The sequence below is a fragment of the Anolis carolinensis genome, chromosome 2 (assembly GCF_035594765.1).
Source record: "Anolis carolinensis isolate JA03-04 chromosome 2, rAnoCar3.1.pri, whole genome shotgun sequence".
Classification (NCBI taxonomy): domain Eukaryota; kingdom Metazoa; phylum Chordata; class Lepidosauria; order Squamata; family Dactyloidae; genus Anolis; species Anolis carolinensis.
The window spans coordinates 29,226,921-29,241,122 of NC_085842.1; the positions used below are offsets into that span (position 1 = coordinate 29,226,921).

At 38.7% G+C, this 14,202-nt stretch overlaps 1 long non-coding RNA gene across 1 annotated transcript; it reads right to left on the reverse strand.

Moving 5' to 3' along the window:
- Positions 1–221: 221 nt before the first annotated feature.
- LOC134297173 (uncharacterized) lies at positions 222–5,026 on the reverse strand. Its single transcript, XR_010003938.1, has 2 exons — positions 4,928–5,026; positions 222–1,409 (listed from the first exon to the last, which is right to left on the reverse strand). It is a non-coding gene; the product is annotated as an uncharacterized LOC134297173 (long non-coding RNA).
- Positions 5,027–14,202: the final 9,176 nt, after the last annotated feature.

Here is a 14,202-nt window from a genome sequence, read left to right on the forward strand (position 1 = left end):
AAAAGTGAAAGTGTGTCTGGATTTTAAAAATCATTATGTTAGACCTGCTCTATTACGAATATGGGAGAGATATAGATTAGTCTTATGACAAAGATGCAAATGTGGGTATCTGCACAAGAAACATTTTATAGAAAAGAGACACAAGACAAGAAGAAATGGTTAACCTACCAAAACCTTTTAAATAATGTACAAGGAAAATACAAAATTAAAACAAGAGAACAATTGATTGCAGAGAGTTTTATTTTCAGTGATTTTCTTATTTACAGTTAATGGAGAGATTTAGGCAATACAAGCAATTAATCAGAATTTTAGTTGCAATTTATGTGCTAATGATGAACATTTAATTACTAAAATATATAAGATGTTATTGAAATGGGGAATGGCAGATAACGAAGTTAAAGAATGCATGGCAAAGTGGGCATAAAATGTTGGACATAATACAATGTTGGACCAATGAGAGAAAATGTGGAATAAGGGGTTAAATTTTATGTTATGTTATAATTTGAAACAGAATTTTTATAAAATGATGTGTTGATGGTATACGACTCCTAAACTACTTTCTAAGATGTCTAAAGAGGTTTCCAACACTTGCTGGAAATGTAAACAGCAAGTGGGGTCTTTCTATCATATGTGGTGAAAATTTAAACATGCCAAGAAATACTGGATTCAAATACATAAGGTGATCCAGAAAGATTTGCATGAGAATATCCATTTAAAACCCAAGACTTCTCCACTTGGTCTGACTGATACAAATCACTATTCTAGACTGTTGCAATATATGATCACAGCAGCCAGATTGCTCTATGCTCAGAAATGGAAGTATTCAGCAACACCAACAACAGAGAATTGGATGATAAAAATGATGGACTTGACTGAGATGGACAAATTAACTGTTCACTAAAAGGAGGGACATCTGATTTTTTTTAAAAAAAGATTGGAAACCTTTTGCTCATATTTTGCACAAGAAAGAGAAGGACTTGCCAATTTTGAATTTTGAAGAATTTCAAAATTTGAACTTAAAAAAATTAAAATAAAGTATTTTTTTTAAAAAAATCAGCCCTCTGAAATACATTCTGCAAAAATTTTATTAATTTTCTTCTGCATGGGGCATGAGGCTGAAAACAAGGCAAAAAACAAGTACAACTGCCCTGAGTCCCCAAAGGGATATAGGGCAGGATATACGGTAAATAAGGTTTTATTATTTATTATTTTATTATATTACATTTTAAAGCACCTCACTGTATGTGCAGAGAATAAATTAGGGCTCGGTTTCTGTAATTCAGGCATTGCCTTCAAATATGTCTTTGCTACAGATCCAGAGTTCTTCTCTTGTGCAGCTGGAGCTGGCAACATCTTTATGGTTCAAATATGCACATCTTCTTCCCTTTTCAGTTGGAAGTGTGAAGAGCCTGAGGAGAAACAAAAGTCTGTTAGTCAACAGAATTATAACTAACGTGAAACCAGGTATTGGAAATCCAATGCCACCTTTTGGAAAAGAAAAAAAATGACTTGGTCTACTTATCACGTGAAAAGAGCAACCATAATTTGTTACCAGTCAGAAGACAATAGTTAGAATTATAATTCTCTAAAGCAGGGGTTCCCAAACTTTTTTCAGCCGCAAAACCCCTTTGAAACAAAAGTTTCTTGTGGAGCCCCAAGAAATGTTTATATATTGTATATTATATATAATGTTTATATATCAGACATGGGCAAACTTTTTGACACATTATGTTTTAAAATTGGATAGACATGCTGGGCCAGTGGCAGATGGATGGAGAGTGCTTGTAGGAACTAATTGGAAAAAAAATGAACAAATTTCTATGCACAGTGCACATATCTCATTTGTAGTGCAAAAAAGGAAAGAAATAACAATACAATTTTTAAAATGTAGAAGAATTTTAACAAACATAAACTTAATATTATTTCAGTGGAAGACCCCAGGGGGTATCTAGTCCAACGCACTTCTGCCATGTAGGAAAAGCACAATCAAAGCACCCCCAACAGATGACCACCCAGCCTTAATAATAATAATAATAATAATAATAATAATAATAATAATAATAATAATAATAATAGAAACCCCAGGGACTATGCAGTCCAACCACCTTCTGCCATGGTAGGACACAGGCGGAACTGGACAATTTGGACAGAAAAACAAGAAAACTCATGGCCATTCATCATTCACTGCACCCTCGCAGTGATATTGACCGGCTATATCTGCCTAGAAGATCAGGTGGCAGAGGACTCTTACAAGTAAAACAAGCAGTCAAAGAAGAAGAACATGCCCTGGCAGAATATGTAAAGCAAAGTGAAGAACCTGCTTTGATTGAAGTCAAAAATCAGAAACTCCTCAAAGCACAGCAGACAAAAAACCAGTACAAGAAAACTGCACTACAAACTAGAGCTGACAGCTGGCACAACAAAACATTGCATGGAAAGTTCCTTGACAAAATTGAAGGAATAGCTGATAAGAAGACCTGGCTATGGCTCACGAATGGGACCCTGAAGAAGGAGACAGAAGGTCTGATCCTTGCAGCCCAGGAGCAAGCCATCAGAACAAATGCAATTAAGGCCAAGATCGAAAAATCAGCTGATAACCCAAAATGCAGACTGTGCAAGGAAACCAATGAAACCATTGATCATATCCTCAGCTGCTGTAAGAAAATCACACAGACAGACTACAAGCAGAGGCACAACTATGTGGCCCAAATGATTCATTGGAACCTATGCCTCAAGTACCACCTCCCAGCAGTAAAGAACTGGTGGGACCACAAACCTGCAAAAGTATTGGAAAATGAGCACGCAAAGATACTGTGGGACTTCCAAATCTAGACTGACAAAGTTCTGGAACACAACACACCAGACATCACAGTTGTAGAAAAGAAAAAGGTTTTGATCATTGATACTGCCATCCTAGGTGACAGTCACATTGACAAAAAACAACAGGAAAAACTCAGCCGTTATCAGGACCTCAAGATTGAACTTCAAAGACTCTGCCAGAAAGCAGTGCAGGTGGTCCCAGTGGTGATCGGCATATTGGGTGCCGTGCCAAAAGATCTCAGCCGGCATTTGGAAACAATAGACATTGACAAAATTACGATCTGCCAACTGCAAATGGTCACCCTACTGGGATCAGCGAGCATCATCAGAAAATACATCACACAGTCCTAGACACTTGGGAAGTGTTTGACTTGTGATTTTATGATAGAAAATCCAGCATATCTATCTTGTTTGCTGTGTCATACAATAATAATAGCAGAAACCCAGGGACTATGCCAATGATGGGCAACCTTTTGGACTTGGTGTGTCAAAATTCACCAAAAAACCTAGCATGACTTGGGTGGTGTGCCACTTCGAGAAGAAAAAAAAACATAATTTCACAATATATATAGTTTAAATAACAAAAATATAATTGTAATATATAACTGTATTCAATAAATCAAAAACTATTTACTACCATTATTTCCATCTATGGTACCTTTTGCAGTTTCCATGCTGATTTCTCTCTATTGTAGTTTCAATGTAGTCATGAATAACGAATAATATAATAATATACTACAATAAAAATAGAATAATAATAGAATGATTATATATATATACATATATATGTACATATAAATGTAATGTGCATAATTCCCATGGAGTAAACAACAAAACCACTGGACCAAATCACACCAAATTTGGCCACAAAAGACATTAGTCATCCAATCAATCTACATGCGGCAGCGTGTCAGCAAAAATGGCTAGGTGTGTCAGTGCTGACATGTGTGTCATAGGTTGGCCATCACTGGACTATGCAGTCCAAACACCTTCTGCCATGGTAGAAAAGCAAAATTAAAGAACCTTCTGAGTAGTGGGAGGGAAATAGGGCTTTGAAAGCAATGAAGACAAGGGGGAAAGGATCTGGGCAGTAAGGAAGGTGAGGAAAAAAGACTTTTGGTGGCAAAGGAGGCAGTGTGAGGGAGAGGAACAGGAAAGAGGAGGGAAAGCTTGGAGGTGGAGGGAAGAGGATGAGGGATCCGTGAAGCCCCCAATAGGTTTCGTGGAGACTCAAAGAGCACACTTTGAGAACCACTGCTCTAAAGGTTTGAGTATTTCACAAATGGAAAAAGGACAATAAAAACATTTCTTAGGTTTCTTGTTGAAGTAGTTCCTTGGAGGCTTTTTAAGAGAGGTTGGATGGTTATCTGGCAGGGGTGCCTTGATTGTGCTTTTCCCGCATGGCAGAATGGGGTTATACTAGAGGGTCGATGTGGTCACTTTGAACTCTATTATTCTAGTTCTGCTCTTGTCCTGTGATGAGAAAATGCCATCCCACTGGCTAAGAGTGTCATCTTATATTACATGAATAGTGGACTCTACTAATTCAATTTAGTGTTGTGTTCTTCCCCAACAGAGAAGTTTTGTAACTTTCTATTACAATAGCTTGTAATGTGCATTCTATATTTTTATGTGTTCTCTATATACCTGTCTTGTGTGTCTGATTGGTTGTCCCTTTTGTGCTATCTGAAGGGCTTTCTCTGTGGATTTATTTTAATCTCATCCGCCCATTTATCCCATCATTTATTCTTCCATATTTATCTCCCATTTTGATCTCTGTTATTAAGTCCCACAATAAAGTTCAATTTTTATTTAAATCATTGGTTGGATGTCAGTTCACTGAGCAAATAAATATTCCACTCAATACAACCAGTGCTGTATTGTCATGTCACAAGTTACTTCATTTAGAGTTCCTGAGCATTTTGATCAGTGTTGCCAAGTGGAAAACTGGAGAACTCCTATAAAGATTTTGTAGAAGAGGAAATTTCTGACCTTACATTCATCAAAAAAATTCCTGCTGAAATCCCCTCTTTTTCAGAGGCCTCTCCAGTTTTCAACCTGCCAACCTGGGCAATTTTTAAATACTTAAGATAGAAAAGAAACCTACTGTCCTGTGAAAATGCTGCAGTTGATCCATCTCCAAGGTTGACCTGAATCTTTCTGGAGACCAATCCAATGATCAGGAGGGCTTTTGTAACGTAAAAAGAAATCCTTAATCAAGAAAGGAAGGAAGGAAGCACAGATTACCAACTCCAATTTGATTTACCTCTCATTTGACAAGTAGGTGAAACAGAAAAAAAACCCTGTTGGATAAGACACTGAAAGAATCATAGCACTATTCAGATACATACCGTGTTTCCCCCAAAATAAGACAGTGTCTTATATTTTTTGCTCCCAAAGATTCACTAGGTCTTATTTTCAGGGGATGTCTTATTTTTCTACGAAAAATTCACATTTATTGTTGGAAAAAAATGAACATTTATTATATACTTTACAGTAGTTGTCATCACAAACCAGTATAACCAAACAAACTGTGAATCCTATCAAGAATTTCTTGCAACTACCATTATTTCCATGTACGAGGGCTATCCAGAAAGTACATTACGTTTTGGAATTAAAAAAAGAACAAAGTATAGGATAAACCACTTACGATATGCAGTTGAAAACTACACTGAAATTGTACATTTCAACATAGTCCTCATTCAGATTTAGGCACTTATCATAGTGAGGAATACTGCCTGCTTCTCCTCGGGAGCTGCTCTCCTCCAGGCCGTTTTCCGGAGCTTGCTCAGCAGCCAGGATCTACCAGGTTTGCAATCCGCCAGGTTTTGCAAGCAATCAGGATTGGCTGGCAGGAAGGGAAGCGAAGGGAAGCCTCAATGCTTTCTCTCTTCAGATCCCTTTGCTAAAGAAGCGAGAGCTGAGTTTTTCCTTGCTTCCTTTTGCATTCATTGTTCAGCCTGGCTGAGTTTCAGCGTTGCAATAACGCGGGTCGCAGAGGTGGGAAAGTGTTTCCAAAGTCATTCCTCACTGTGATAAGTGCCTAAATCTGAATGAGAACTATGTTGAAATGTACCATTTCAGTGTGATTTTCAACTGCATATCGAAAATGGTTTATCCTATACTTTGTTCTTTTTTAATTCCAAAACGTAATGTACTTTCTGGATAGCCCTCGTACAACAGTCTATGGTACATATATTTACCAATCCTGCATAATAATAATAATAATAATAATAATAATAATAATAATAATAATAACAACTTTATTTTTATACCCCGCCCCATCTCCCCGAAGGGACTCGGGGTGGCTTACATGGGGCCAGGCCCAATAAAACAAACAAAACAGTAACAAAGCAATAAAACAATTATCCCAGTAAAAACCATCAACATCAATAAAAACAATCATTAAAATCAACAAGCAGGATACAGTGTTAAAAACAGGAGACTAATTCGTAGATCCCAGGCGAAATGCAGAGTGATACGAAATGGGAAAAGGAAATTTCACAGTTGGACAATAAAGTGCGGTATAAAATGGCAAGACAACAACAATGGGACTATTATGGAATGGACAGATAGATGCATGTTCTGATGTTCTGTTTGGCGGGCATGCTTCCAAACAAAAACTTTGCTAAGTCTTACTTTCAGGGAAGGCCTTATATTTAGCAATTCAGTAAAACCTCTACTAGGTCTTATTTTCAGGGGATGTCTTATTTTTGGGTAAACAGCTTCTGGTATACTAGTCCATCTCCACTACAAACCTCTCATCATTGTCTATACATACATTACAATCTTATGAATTTTAAGTAAATTGCAATGGCATTCCCAAACCATTTAGCTCTTGGAGATAAAGTTTTCTATAATTTCTTATTCAGGACATTTTTGTACTTTTCATCCTTGGAAAAGAAGCCAAATCAGATTATTATATTATAAACAAAGAAAACACAAAATAAACTAAGAAATTGGGATGACAGTAAAAACAAATGAAACATTTTAAAAAAAATAGAACAAAAATGCAGGTGTTGTGCAATTCAATGAAAGATCACTTAGGCTGGATCTACACTATCCTATATCCCAGGATCTGATCCCAGATTATCCTCTTATCCCAGATTATCTGGATATTAGAGGCAAAGTTGAAGTATTTTGGCCACATCATGAGAAGACAGGAAAGTTTGGAGAATATCATGATGCTGGGGAAAATGGAAGGAAAAGGGAAGAGAGGCCGACCATGGGCAAGATGGATGGATGGTATCCTTGAAGTGATTGGCTTGATCTTGAAGGAACTGGGGGCGGTGACGGCCAACAGGGAGCTCTGGCGTGGATTGGTCCATGAGGTCACGAAGAGTCGAAAACGACTGAACGAGTGAGACGACAATGAGACTCAGTGTAGTCTCCCAGGGGAGAAGAGTGGTATACAAAATAAATAAATAAATAAATAAATAAATAAATAATCCAGATCAGATCCTGGGATATGGGGCAGTGTAGATCCAGCTTTAAATTAACCATGCATCTAAATTTTCACACCAACCAGCTCTTCTTGGGAGTCAACCATGGCCAAAGAGGCATTGTGGGAGGAACAGTGGCTGCTGCCAGAAATCCAGTTTCCTTCATTCACTGAAAAATAGTAGCATTTCCTTTGATGTGCCAGCCAGCCTTTTGGACAGGGATCAGCAAGCACAGCAGGGAGAAGATCCGTACCTTTTTCATTTCTTCTCCCTGGTGATGCAAAAGATTTCATAAACTAGGATGTTAATAGCATTGCCCAAACTGTACCTGTCAGAACGTCAGCACTAAAAAGAATAAAATGAGTATAAATGCAATGGATCCATTAACAATCATTTTAGACTTCTCACAAATATGTTAAGACTCTTTCAAAGTTTAATATAATGGATTGATTGGACAGTATAATTGGACTAATGCAGTTCTTCACTCACCTGCTAACAAAATGGTAGAGATCAGAATAATAATAATAATAATCAGTATCAGTGTCAAAATTGCTGTATATAATAAACATGTTGCAGGTATGGCAGACTCTCCTCTTTCACTCTTGTAGTACCAATGGTTGGTCCAGGCAGACCCTTAAAAGTAATAAAAAAAAACCAAGGGTGAAGTTGTATTCAAGCTGAATCTACCAATCCTGGGTAGGAATTCAAGAGAAAATATCAGTAAATGAGGAGCTTAGGAAAAATAAATTCTTCATGCAGGATTGTCAGTTTTTCTTTCTTTTGCCCTTTCTCTGTTATCTTTAAATGTCCATTAACACTCTGTCCAAGAATGCCCACCCAGCTGTTACTTGAAAGCAGGCTACCAAGGTGCCAAGGCAACCACCTTCTCTATTTATTCTTTGTTCCTCACACATTTGTATCGTTGGTATTATCTATCAGAGCCTGCTGAAATCTTAATTTTGAGTCCATTGCCACATCTGCAGTCATGTCCCACTTCATAAGAGTGAGAGATGTCATTCTGCTTCTTGAAGGTCATCCCACATCATCTTCCAACCAAGGTCACCAACCCTAACATAAAGTAAGAATGACTGCTTTGAGAAGGTAAAATCTTACAAAAGAGTTGTCTAAAATGAGGATGTCCATGAACTGTGCTCTTAACTCAGAGTCAGGGAAGCAGCCTATTGCTCTTCCCCAACAGTGTTCTCTAATGCAATTAAAGTATCTGTAGATAATTCTTGCGAAAAGTGGGAGATTCCCTGTCCCACAGCTCTCCACAGACCGGATGTTGTCAGAAGGCGATATGAATTAAAGTAGAGGAGGTTGTCTTCTAAGGCTTCTTCTACAGCCTACAGGATGAAGAACTTGGAGGAAAGGTGACATATGGGAACAATGGTAGCTGGGAATTAAGCTCCATGCAGGATTGATTTGGCTAATGAAAGGATGTTCCCCTGCCTAAGCAATACAACAGAGGATATATTTAATAGGAAGTAGATTATAAAGATGTGTGATGGGTTTATGAACTCAGCACGGAAGCACAAAATTACACAAGAAATGTAATATATTTAATCATACTAATTAAGGAGGCATTCAAACTACAGGCAGTTCCAAAGTCAGAAACATCTCACTTACAAATAACTCATAGGCCCCATCCACACTAATTTTATCCCAAAATGGCAGGTGGCTAAATGACATCCCCTGAAAATGTGGGAGAAACCACTACAAAGCCTAAAACCGTGAGACAAAGAAGTGCGAGAATATCCAGGTTCCAGCCAGAAGATTTGGATCTTCGAATGTCCGTATGTATCTGCTTCCTGAATATATGGGATTTTTAAAATGTTGGTTTGTTCCTAGGTTATAAATGTTGGTTCCTCATTGCTTCTATTGTAAAATCATAGGGAAAGTTGATTACATGGCAAAAGCTTTGTTGTTGCAGGAGGGACATCATTGAATGGGTGGATGGCAATGTCCCTCTTGCCATGACAAGTTTTTGCCATTTAATCAACTTTTCCCACGTTAGTATGATAGAACCAATGAGGAACTGACATGTATAACTCGGGAACATCATCTCATTCTTCCAGGCACAAGTACACAACCTAACCTGTTTGCACAGATGGCCATGTAAGGTCAGAAAAATGATAATAATGACAAAGTTCTGTTTCTGGTTTGAAAGTGTAATTTCATTTTTGTGCAACAAACTTCGTTAAATGAGTGGAGTACAATTTTTCTCTTGCTAGGACAAAGTTTTTGCCTTCTAGTCAACTGTTGCCACATTGTTATAATAGACCCAATGAAAAACCGACATGTATTACCTGGGAACAAGTTGTACGAACGATTGTGTAGTGTGAAAAGACATTTTCTCTTCACTTATATCATGTAAATAAATGAGAGAAGATGAGTTTGATGTCTTGGAGACCAAGGACCTATATAATCTTTCTCAGGGACTGTGCGGTATACATACATACACATATTAAACAAAGTATACATCTGTACAATGAGTAAAGAAATTGACTTCTGTCATTTCTTAGATATAGGTTAATAGGCTGTACAGTACATCCAATTTGGGCTGTTAGTGAATTAATAGCTTTTCTGGAAATAAAGTACTGTATGTATCATCACACTCACTTTTTGAAAAATACTCCAACGATCTTCTGTCCAAAGGCCCTTTGCCTGTTCCATTCACAACTGCAATCCCACCATCATTTGGGTTCACAAAACAATATTTCTTGCTCTCTTCAACCATTTCTCTTGAGGATATATGAATCTTAACTGTTTAATGAACGTTAGTTCTTCCTGGAGATGTTACTCACATAAAATACAGTTATGGCAAATCAAAGTGTTATCATGCACCAAGGATCTTTCCGTCCAAAGGCCCTTTGCCTGTTCCATTCACAGCTGCATTGTCGTCGTCATTTGGATTCACAAAACAATATTTCTTGTCCTCTTCGGCCATTTCTCTTGAGGATATTTCTTCCTGGAGATTTTACTCACATAACATGATCAAAGTAATCAGACTTTAAATATCATTTGATTGTGCACCTTATTCCGTGCCTTTGCACACCCAAACTAGGTTGGTTCTTTCTGTGTGGCCCTGTACAAAATGACCTTTTGTACCCCAAAGGCTTCAGATGCTGAAGTGTCAGTCACTGATGTGTTTTTTAAAGATATTCTTTTATGGTTTGTCTCCAAGATTCTTCTGTTGAGAAAAAACACATACACACACAGAAAAAAAGTCTATTCTTTCTGTTTTCATTTTCACACATAGTCTATAGAAGTTTTGCTCTATCGCACTTTTGCCAGAGTATTTTGCCCGTGTTTCTGCTGCTATGGAACAAATGTGGCACAGTGAGCATTCCACAATCTTTCCTGAAGTAGTGTTTATAGAAGTTGGACAATGTTTCCCACTATCCTATGTTCTAGGCCCCTTCTATAGTGCCCTATATTCCAGAATATGATCTCAGATTATCTGCTTTAAACTGGATTATATGTAGCCCCTCTACACTGCTTTGAACTGGATTATCTGACAGTGTAGACTCATACAATCCATTTCAAAGTGGATCATCTTTGATAATGTGTATTATCATCTTTGATAATCTGGATTATATGGTAGTGCCAAAGGGGCTTGAGTCTCCACTGCCAGATAATCTGGAATAAGTAGATAACATGGGATCAGATCCTGGGATATAGGGGTAGTGTGGAAGCAGCCCAAGTGATTATTAGAGGCAAAAGGCATGGTAAACCAGTGCCATACTGTGACTAGGACTCGGAGCAATGGATTCAAATTACAAGAAAGTAGATTCCACTTAAACATTAGGAATAACTTCCTGACTGTAACAGCTGTTCAGCAGTGGAACTCTCTGCTCGAGGTCCGGTAGAAGCTCCTTCCTTGGAAACTTTCAAATAGTGTCTGTCAAGGGTACTTAGTGCTTTTCCTGCATGGCAGGGGGTTGGACTAAACGGCCCATGTGGCCTCTTCCAACTTCATGATCCTATTATTCTATACTTCTGCACAATGACTGATGGCAAAGTGCTTCTGATTTTGAATCTGAGAAATAAATCAACTGTTCCATGATGACAGAAGGCAGAACTTGTGACAGAACCAAGTCCTACCTTTTACTTTAAACAAGGGGAAGAAGCACCAATTTCTTTGAAGTTTAAACTCTAGGAAGGCAGAAGAGAGAGAATCTTGTGAGATAAACCTAGTGGAGGGAACCAGGATTTTCTCTAAAAAGAAAGGAATTAACCTTCAGTGGCTACAGAAATCTTTAAGCCCAATTCCTGTGGATGCAGCAGAAGCAGCTCTGGAATATTTACATCCCAACCTAAACATCCAAGGTGTCTCAAACTTTGAGAAAAGAGAAGCATAAAGCGAAGAGAAGGGCTGAGGTCCCTTCCCAGGATGGGACCAAGCTGGAAGGAATGTCCTGTTAGCAAACTCCTGTCTTACCTTTCCACCTGCAAAGAGGCTTGGAGCTGCAAAAGGAAATGCTGGATCAGCTCAGAAAAGAACCACACTCCCACAGCAGAGCTTTTAATTGTTTTATAGGCAAGTGAGTCTGAAGGAAAATGAAAGGAGCCTTATATGTATATCATCTTCTGCTCATAATATACTATTAACCTCCCACAAACATAATTTTCACAGTGATGTTATTACCATCTTATCATCATCTCATCATCTTAAATGTATTTTTCAGTTCCCGCAGGTCTTGCAGGTGCAGCTGGGGCATGTGCTGTACAGGAAAAGCCACCTGTACATTTCAAGGAACTCATAATAAAATGACTTCAGGAAACACAAAATGATTTTGTCTTGGCTAAATACAAATTTTCACGCTAGGTGAGAGGAAGCATTCAGCATGTCAGCTGGCTTTTGTAAATTACTGTGAATGTTTATTTAGATTTTATGTCACTGTATAATTCTTGTCTGATTCTGTCTGACTATATTGGTTTAATTTATCAACGTTATGTTCAATTGACTTAAATTTAATTTAATTTGATGTTAGGTTGTTAACGCCGTTTTCATATGTCGGGTCTTTTTGGGGGATTTTATGCCAATATTTATCTGTTTTATGAAGGCATTGAATGTATACCATTGCCCTGAGTCCCTTCTGGGATATAAGGTGAAATAGAAATAAAGTTGAATTGTTGCCATACTGTGAAGCCGCTTTGAGTCCCCACCGGGGTTGAGAAAGGCGGGGTAAAAGTATTGTAAATAAATCAATAATAATGTCCTCATTCTGAGTCAAAATGGGGCCGGGCTGTGGCGCAGCTGTTGAGCAGCTGCCTTAAATCACTCTGACCATGAGGTCATGAGTTCGAGGCCAGCCCGTGGCGGGGTGAGCACCCGTCAATTAAAAATAAAAAATAGCCCCTGCTCGTTGCTGACCTAGCAACCCGAAAGATAGTTGCATCTATCAAGTAGGAGATAAGGTACCACTAAAGTGGGGAGGCAAGATTAACTAATTTACGACCTGGAATGAGGAAGTGCCGTCAGTGTGGATGATGAAGCAGCTGCTCCCCCCTGTGGCCAGAATCGAACATCCCCTCAGAAGAAGGTTAACTTGCCTCTGTGTGTGTCTCTCAGTCTCTGTTTGATGTGTTTATGGGCGTTGAATGTTTGCCCTATGTGTGTTATAATGTGATCCGCCCTGAGTCCCCTTCGGGGTGAGAAGGGCGGAATATAAATACTGTAAATAAATAAATAAATAAATAAATGCAACCCAGCCTAGTATGTTAAAAAGTCGGTGCAATTTGCCAGCCACAGGACACCTAAGCCATGCAAATTAAATCCTGAATCTCCATGAGCAATCTAATTTGTACATTTTATAATATCAGATGCATTATAAACTTTTTGACTGGTAACTCCAAGCAATTTTCTTCTTTATAACAATGTCTTTTAAAAAACCTTACCCCACCCCACCCCTTTCCACAGCTGCAAGACAAATAGTGCATGGAAGGAAACTGCTTCCCAATATTTCTGTTTGTAATACTCACTTCAACCCTGATGCTGAGATGCACAAGGGAAGCATCTGAGAAGTCAGGCAAATGAACAAGAGGAGCGATGAAGAAAGGAAGCATCATAACAAGTAACTGCTGAAATGGATTTTTGATGGATTTCCTAGGCATTGCAAGTGTCATCACTAATGGAGCTCATGCTGCACATATGTGCAGGAGGAGTAAGAGGGAGCAAGTCAAAGCATGCAGTAGCAAGATATGATGCAACCTCATCACATGGGTAAAATTGCCTGTCCTACAACACTTTCCCCTCAGTTCAGAAATAGATCCCATTGGATTCCATCAGATCACATAAATCTTCTTCCAGCAGGGCCTGAGGGAAAGTGTCAAAACAGGGAGCAAAGATAAATTGGGAGGCTTCCTGTGTTTTCATTGAGAAGAACAGGGGGAAGCCGGTGGCAACGCTTCTCCCCATGGGATAGGTAAGAGACGATGTAGGCAATGTGGGATGACGGGTTCCCCACGCTGCCCTGCCCACTGGATTTGCTGCGATCCATGGCACATCCACCCACTATCGCCTGCAATTTGGACATCATCATCATCATCATCATCATTTAATTACTTATTAATCACCCTCCATCCAAGATGCTCTAGGCGATTTACAAGATAAAATTATAAAGGATAAAAATACAAACAAATATTGATGAAATTAACATAGATTAAAAGCTCTAGTAAAGAGCCAGGTATTGAGTGCTAGGGTAAAAGGCCCTAACTCACACATGGCTCTCATATAGGGCGGCAAGGCATTCCATAAGGCAGGGGCAGAAATAGAAAAAGCTCAATGTGGTGAGGTCCAGAGGAAACGGGCCAGTGGATTCTTCCATGCCTGAATGGGGTGTTTTGGCCTGGTAGGCTCCAGGGAGGGGGGACAAACAACCTTCCACTCCAACCCAAATCTTAGACAATCTGTCAGGAATCATTTACCCTAAGA